The sequence below is a fragment of the Mustelus asterias genome, chromosome 8 (genome assembly GCF_964213995.1).
Source record: "Mustelus asterias chromosome 8, sMusAst1.hap1.1, whole genome shotgun sequence".
Classification (NCBI taxonomy): domain Eukaryota; kingdom Metazoa; phylum Chordata; class Chondrichthyes; order Carcharhiniformes; family Triakidae; genus Mustelus; species Mustelus asterias.
The window spans coordinates 68,113,600-68,122,806 of NC_135808.1; positions in this window are offsets into that span (position 1 = coordinate 68,113,600).

The following is a 9,207-nucleotide window of genomic DNA, read 5'->3' on the forward strand; positions in this document are numbered from 1 at the left end:
TCTTTTCCATTGTCCCCATACACACTCTGGGCGGAATTTTCCAGTCTCACCCGTCACGGGAATCGTAGTAGGCGGGTCAGAAAATTTGGCGGATCATGCAAGGGTCCGTTGACTTTGGGCAGTAATGTCTGGCCTTGGGGACAAGTGCGGCCGGATAATTCCGCCCTCTGACTTTTTCTACAGACCACTTCCTTGTACTTCCATTCTTTTACTCCTTTATATTTTCTTCCCTCATCTCTTTCTCCACTGCTTTCTTCCTTCTCCTGTCCTAGAGCATACATATGTTTACATTAACCTACGGTGCCTCAGCCAAACAGCCATTATTCATGCCTGCTTGCACCTTGACAATGAGCATTCACAGGCTGTTAAACTGCATGCATGTCATGCCTGTGTGTCTGAAGTGTACCGACAACTGAACAACGAGGAACACTACAGACAGTTACCCACAGATCCGACCAAAGAACACACCCGCCAACTCAACACTCTGATCAAAACCTTTGATCCGGACCTTCAGAGCACCCTCCGTGCTCTCACCCCACGTACTCCACGCGTTGGAGATCTCTACTGCCTCCCAAAAATACACAAGGCAAACACACCCGGCCGTCCCATCGTTTCAGGAAACGGAACCCTGTGCGAGAACCTCTCCAGCTATGTCGAGGGCATCTTGAAACCCATTGTACAAAGAACCCCCAGCTTTTGTCGCAACACTACGGACTTCCTACAGAAACTCAACACACATGGAGCAGTTGAACCAGGAGCACTCCTCGTCACAATGGATGTCTCGGCACTCTACACCAGCATCCCCCATGATGATAGCAATGCTGCAACGGCCTCAGTACTCAATGCCGTCAACTGCCAGTTTCCAGATGCAATTTTACAACTCATCCGCTTCATCCTGGACCACAATATCTTCACCTTCAACAGCCAGTTCTTCATCCAGACACACGGAACAGCCATGGGGACAAAATTCGCACCTCAATATGCCAACATCTTCATGCACAGGTTCGAACAAGGCTTCTTCACCGCACAGGACCTTCAACCGATGCTATACACTAGATACATCAATGACATTTTCTTCCTTTGGAGTCATGGTGAGCAATCACTGAAACAACTATATGATGACATCAACAAGTTCCATCCCACCATCAGACTCACCATGGACTACTCTCTGGAATCGGTTGCATTCTTGGACACATGCATCTCCATTAAGGACGGTCACCTCAGCACCTCACTGTACCGCAAGCCCACGGATAACCTCATGATGCTCCACTTCTCCAGCTTCCACCCTAAACACATAAAAGAAGCCATCCCCTACAGACAAGCCCTCCGAATACACAGGATCTGCTCGGATGAGGAGGATTGCAACAGACACCTCCAGACGCTGAAAGAGGCCCTCATAAGAACAGGATATGGCGCTCGACTCATCGATCAACAGTTCCGACGCGCCACAGCGAAAAACCGCACCGACCTCCTCAGAAGACAAACACGGGACACGGTGGACAGAGTACCCTTCGTCGTCCAGTACTTCCCCGGAGCGGAGAAGCTACGGCATCTCCTCCGGAGCCTTCAACATGTCATTGATGAAGACGAACATCTCGCCAAGGCCATCCCCACACCCCCACTTCTTGCCTTCAAACAACCACGCAACCTCAAACAGACCATTGTCCGCAGCAAACTACCCAGCCTTCAGGAGAACAGTGACCACGACACCACACAACCCTGCCACAGCAACCTCTGCAAGACGTGCCAGATCATCGACATGGATGCCATCATCTCACGTGAGAACACCATCTACCTGGTACACGGTACCTACTCTTGCAACTCGGCCAACATTGTCTACCTGATACGTTGCAGGAAAGGATGTCCCGAGGCATGGTACATTGGGGAAACCATGCAGACGCTACGACAACGGATGAATGAACACCGCTCGACAATCACCAGGCAAGACTGTTCTCTTCCTGTCGGGGAGCACTTCAGCAGTCACGGGCATTCAGCCTTGGATCTTCAGGTAAGCGTTCTCCAAGGCGGCCTTCACGACACACGACAGCGCAGAGTCGCTAAGCAGAAACTGATAGCCAAGTTCCGCACACATGAGGACGGCCTAAACCGGGATGTTGGATTTATGTCACACTATCAGTAACCCCCACAGCTTGCCCCTGGTCTTGCATAATCTCACCAGCTGTTCTGTCTGGAGACAATACACATCTCTTTAACCTGTGTTTAATGTCTGTACCTTTAAGACCTGGCTGGCTGTAGATTCGCATTCTAATCAGTATTCTGCAACTTGATTTTGTCTGTTTGCACTGTTTGAGAGCACATTTCCACTCCATCTGACGAAGGAGCAGTGCTCCGAAAGCTTATGGTATTCGCTACCAAATAAACCTGTTGGACTTTAACCTGGTGTTGTGAGACTTCTTACTGTGTTCACCCCAGTCCAACGCCGGCATCTCCACACCCAAACACTTGACAGTGGCCAGGAGCAGAAATGCCAGCCAATTCAATTCACCCAGCCGCACTTCTGGTGCTGAGGTCATTTGTTGTGTCCCTAACATTTACTCCCCAATGTGATGAATATCTAGTGCATAGTTCATGCCAATATTTTAGAAGCAATATTTAATTGTGGGAAGATTGTTGCATTGAAGGCAACTAAAATTTTGGGCTTTTGAATTTGCCAGAACACCAGTTCAGAAGGTTAGCCATGAGGCAGAGCAGAAGAGATAGAGCCATCAAACAGCAGGTGGGTTCACTTACATGAGAACTGGAGACACAGGCCGATATTTTACAATCTCACTCGGGTCCCAGGAAAGGCAGTCTCAGGAGAAGAGATTGAACCATTGGAAGGTGAGCAGTCATCGGGATAGTCTGAGTTGAAGCAACTTTTGGGGGAATTCTGAGGCTATATCATCGAAAGTGAAGATTTGAAATGGCTTGCCTGAGGGACAGAGTTTGAACGAGACTTTGTGATTTACAATGGTTGCTGAGAAATCCATAGGATCTGTCTTCGTAGAATCATAAATCCCTACAGTGCAGAAGGAGGCCATTTGGCCCATCGAGCCTGCACTGACAAAAACCCACCCAGGCTCTATCCCCGCAACCCCACATATTTACCCTGCTAATCCCCCTGACACTCGGTCAATTTAACATGGCCAATCAACCTAACCTGCACATCTATGGAGTGTTGGAGGAAACTGGAGCAACCCGGAGGAAACCCACGCAGACACGGGGAGGCCGAATGGCCTCTTTCTGCACTGTAGGGATTCTATGAACGGCTAAGTACAAAGCTCCTCATGCCAATTAGAAATTAAACCATATGCAGGACTTTATCCCCTATTTAAACAGCTTCCCTAAGGACAAAGTACAAGCAATGACCTTAAAACGACAGCTAAACCACAATTCAGTTCCACAGCCCTGCCCTGAGCAACATGACAGGAATAATTGGAACTGTTGTAATCAGATGTCCGTGCATTCAGTCCTGTCTGACTTGATTAAACTCCAGTTCTTATTTATACTTCAGATCATATTTTGGAAAATCCACCCTTTCCCTTTATCTCCAGCAGGATATGTTCCCTTTGACTTCGCCATCCTTTTTACTTGGCTAAGCAGGTTAAGGCTTTTTATAAAATATATATTAACCATGGCCCCGGATCAAAAGTCACTGCATTGAATCTTGATGATATCAATTCAAATTCTCAAGTGTCAACAAGGTGACAACTACTTGCAGCTTTTTGAGGCAATTTCTCTCCCATTAACACCAGTATAAAGGTATGAAAATAGGCCCCAATTAAGTGAGAATCCTAGCTCCTTCTAACCTCATGGACACAAAACAGAGTTTGCAGCTTTTCATACACATATCAAATAAAATGAGTGGCAAATACTGAAACATGGTAGGAATATATATCTAATTGGTTTAAACTTGAATTGAAACACATCTTAAAAAGCTGGTAAGTGTTGTCAGTGATTTGACTGCCATATTATTGAGCACACTTTGCTGCAGCAATACGAGAGGCAACTGCAGAACTGTATGTTAACAAATGTCAATGAACATGATATAACGTTCTCATTATCTGAAATAACTCAGAAGATTGAATGTCAGTGCATTTGAACATGTAAAACTAATGTCAATTTTAATAGAACCATCAGCAAAAATCAGAAAATGGCAGCAGTCCCAATAGAAAAGAGGAATTGATTTATTAATACTGGTAGGAATTTCTTTCCAACAGAGGAAACTGTAACTTACTGCAGAATGCCTTTGCGGTAATTTCAGAAACCTATTTAAATTCTGAATATATCCAAGAGGTTCATTGCCTCATCCCAATGGCCCACAGTTTTCGCCCCTCCTCACTGTGGTTGGTGTGCAACTTGTTCAATCGCTGGTAGGTGGCCCAGTGGTTAGCACTTCTGCCTCACAACGCCAGGGATGCAGGTTCGATTCCCGACTTGGTCACTGTATGTGCAGAGTCTGCACATTGTCCTCGTGTCTGCGTGGGTTTCCTTGGGGTGTTCTGGTTTACTCCCACAGTCCAAAAGGCATGTTGGTTAGGTGCATTGGCCATGCCCCTAAATTCTCCCTCAGTGCACAGGTGCCGGAATGTGGAGATGAGGGGATTTTCATAGTAACTTCGTTGCAGTGTTAATGTAAGTCTATTTGTGACACTAATAAGTAAACTTTAAAAATATTGTAGCCAATTGTTATGAGTGCACTCAGTCTGTGAGTGCTGACTAGTGATGTGACCATGGAGGTATTAAATCTGAATCTGGCACTGCCGTCGTTCCATGGTCACACATACAAGCTTTCTGCTAATGGTTACTGGATAACAATCAGGCATGGAGATCCTTACCAAATTTGGACATCCTCCTTCTCCCATGGACAACAAGAGTATTTGCTGCACTGCCCTGTTTTGAAAGCAGTCAGATCAGCAGAATGGAGATCCAACACGGGACAGTATGACTTAGCATCATATCAGTCTCAGCATTTATCCTTTAAATTATGAGGGAGACATCTAAAATCTTTAAAAGTCAGTGCGCATTCCAGCCTACCCCTTCAAGCAATCTCCAGCAACATTAGCAGCAAATGTAAAACTGCTTTAAATTGCTTTATGAAGAACAACTTTCCCACATTGTCAGACATTTCTCTTGGGTTAGCCTGCAGCTTTGCACAAGCATATTTGACCTAACTGAAACCATCTTGAAAAAATGAAGCTGGAGCTACCCAGTCTCCTTCCATTCAGGCTAGAATGTGACATGGATGACTTGTAAAGTTCTGTAATTGGCCATTTCTACAATTCTAGCCTGGAATCTGAAACCTGTGTGAATAAATTAAAGTAAGAAGTCTCACAACACCAGGTTAAAGTCCAACAGGTTTATTTGGTAACAAATACCATAAGCTTTCGGAGCACAGCTCCTTCGTCAGATGGAGTGGATATCTGTTCTCCAACAGTGCACAGACACAGAAATCAAGTTACAGAATACTAATTAGAGTGCAAATCTCTACAGCCAGCCAGGTCTTAAAGGTACAGACAATGTGGGTGGAGGGAGCATTCAACACAGGTTAAAGAGATGTGTATTGTCTCCAGACAGGACAGCTAGTGAGATTCTGCAAGATCAGGGGGAAAGTGGTGGGGGTTACTGATAATGTGACATAAATCCAACATCCCGGTTTAGGCCGTCCTCATGTGTGCGGAACTTGGCTATCAGTTTCTGCTCAGCGACTCTGCGCTGTCGTGTGTCGTGAAGGCCGCCTTGGAGAACGCTTACCTGAAGATCCAAGGCTGAATGCCCGTGACTGCTGAAGTGCTCCCCCACAGGAAGAGAACAGTCTTGCCTGGTGATTGTCGAGCGGTGTTCATTCATCCGTTGTCGTAGCGTCTGCATGGTTTCCCCAATGTACCATGCCTCGGGACATCCTTTCCTGCAGCGTATCAGGTAGACAACGTTGGCTGAGTTGCAAGAGTAGGTACCGTGTACTTGGTAGATGGTGTTCTCACGTGAGATGATGGCATCCGTGTCGATGATCTGGCACGTCTTGCAGAGGTTGCTGTGGCAGGGTTGTGTGGTGTCGTGGTCACTGTTCTCCTGAAGGCTGGGTAGTTTGCTGCGGACAATGGCCTGTTTGAGGTTGCGTGGTTGTTTGAAGGCAAGAAGTAGGGGTGTGGGGATGGCCTTGGCGAGATGTTCGTCTTCATCAATGACATGTTGAAGGCTCCGGAGGAGATGCCATAGCTTCTCCGCTCCGGGGAAGTACTGGATGACGAAGGGTAGTCTGTCCACCGTGTCCCGTGTTTGTCTTCTGAGGAGGTCGGTGCGGTTTTTCGCTGTGGCGCGTCGGAACTGTTGATCGATGAGTCGAGCGCCATATCCTGTTCTTATGAGGGCATCTTTCAGCGTCTGGAGGTGTCTGTTGCGATCCTCCTCATCCGAGCAGATCCTGTGTATTCGGAGGGCTTGTCCGTAGGGGATGGCTTCTTTAACGTGTTTAGGGTGGAAGCTGGAGAAGTGGAGCATCATGAGGTTATCCGTGGGCTTGCGGTACAGTGAGGTGCTGAGGTGACCGTCCTTAATGGAGATGCGTGTGTCCAAGAATGCAACCGATTCCGGAGAGTAGTCCATGGTGAGTCTGATGGTGGGATGGAACTTGTTGATGTCATCATATAGTTGTTTCAGTGATTGCTCACCATGACTCCAAAGGAAGAAAATGGCATCGATGTATCCAGTGTATAGCATCGGTTGAAGGTCCTGTGCGGTGAAGAAGTCTTGTTCGAACCTGTGCATGAAGATGTACAGCCGAGGGCTCAACTTTTGCCCCACTACCAAAATAGACCCCATCAGTTCGCAGCGGACACAGAGGAATTCATCAGGTGAATGAGGCTGTGGGAGTTCTTCCACAAACCCCAAGAGGCCAACAGCGAACACAATGAGACAGCTAATGAACCGGAACAGCAGACAGAGAGACCCACAGTGCAACCGAAGAGGAAAGAGTCGAATTGGACTCCTCCGGAAGGCCGCTGCCCTCGACTTGACATGTATGCCCAAGCCATCAGGAGGTGCGTCAACACCAAATTCATCAGCCGCACTCACAAGACAGCACCGAACATCACCCAAGCACAACGCAACGCCATCCACGCTCTCAAGACCAACCGCAACATTGTCATCAAACCAGCAGACAAAGGAGGGGCCATCGTCATACTGAACAGAACGGATTACTGCAATGAAGTGTACCGACAACTCAACAACGAGGAACACTACAGACAGTTACCCACAGATCCGACCAAAGAACACACCCGTCAACTCAATACTCTGATCAAAACCTTTGATCCGGACCTTCAGAGCACCCTCCGTGCTCTCATCCCACGTACTCCACGCATTGGAGATCTCTACTGCCTCCCAAAAATACACAAGGCAAACACACCCGGCCATCCCATCGTTTCAGGAAATGGAACCCTGTGCGAGAACCTCTCCGGCTATGTTGAGGGCATCTTGAAACCCATTGTACAAAGAGCCCCCAGCTTTTGTCGCGACACTACGGACTTCCTACAGAAACTCAACACACATGGAGCAGTTGAACCAGGAGCACTCCTTGTCACAATGGATGTCTCTGCACTCTACACCAGCATCCCCCACGATGATGGCATTGCTGCAACGGCCTCAGTACTCAATGCCGTCAACTGCCAGTTTCCAGATGCAATTTTACAACTCATCCGCTTCATCCTGGACCACAATATCTTCACCTTCAACAACCAGTTCTTCATCCAGACACACGGAACAGCCATGGGGACAAAATTCACACCTCAATATGCCAACATCTTCATGCACAGGTTCGAACAAGACTTCTTCATCGCACAGGACACCGATGCTATACACTAGATACATCGATGACATTTTCTTCCTTTGGAGTCATGGTGAGCAATCACTGAAACAACTATATGATGACATCAACAAGTTCCATCCCACCATCAGACTCACCATGGACTACTCTCCGGAATCGATTGCATTCTTGGACACACGCATCTCCATTAAGGACGGTCACCTCAGCACCTCACTGTACCGCAAGCCCACGGATAACCTCATGATGCTCCACTTCTCCAGCTTCCACCCTAAACACGTTAAAGAAGCCATCCCCTACAGACAAGCCCTCCGAATTCACAGGATCTGCTCGGATGAGGAGGATCGCAACAGACACCTCCAGACGCTGAAAGATGCTCTCATAAAAACAGGATATGGCGCTCGACTCATCAATCAACAGTTCCGACGCGCCACAGCGAAAAACCGCACCGACCTCCTCAGAAGACAAACACGGGACACGGTGGACAGAGTAACCTTCGTCGTCCAGTACTTCCCCGGAGCGGAGAAGCTACGGCATCTCCTCCGGAGCCTTCAACATGTCATTGATGAAGACGAACATCTCGCCAAGGCCATCCCCACACCCCCACTTCTTGCCTTCAAACAACCACGCAACCTCAGACCATTGTCCGCAGCAAACTACCCAGCCTTCAGGAGAACAGTGACCACGACACCACACAACCCTGCCACAGCAACCTCTGCAAGACGTGCCGGATCATCGACACGGATGCCATCATCTCACGTGAGAACACCATCTACCAGGTACACGGTACCTACTCTTGCAACTCGGCCAACGTTGTCTACCTGATACGCTGCAGGAAAGGATGTCCCGAGGCATGGTACATTGGGGAAACCATGCAGACGCTACGACAATGGATGAATGAACACCGCTCGACAATCACCAGGCAAGACTGTTCTCTTCCTGTGGGGGAGCACTTCAGCAGTCACGGGCATTCAGCCTTGGATCTTCAGGTAAGCGTTCTCCAAGGTGGCCTTCACGACACACGACAGCGCAGAGTCACTGAGCAGAAACTGATAGCCAAGTTCCGCACACATGAGGACGGCCTAAACCGGGATGTTGGATTTATGTCACATTATCAGTAACCCCCACCACTTTCCCCCTGATCTTGCAGAATCTCACTAGCTGTTCTGTCTGGAGACAACACACATCTCTTTATCCTATGTTGTATGCTCCCTCCACCACATTGTCTGTACCTTTAAGACCTGGCTGGCTGTCGAGATTTGCATTCTGATTAGTATTCTGTAACTTGATTTCTGTGTCTGTGCACTGTTGGAGAACAGATATCCACTCCATCTGACGAAGGAGCTGTGCTACGAAAGCTTATGGTATTTGCTACCAAATAAACCTGT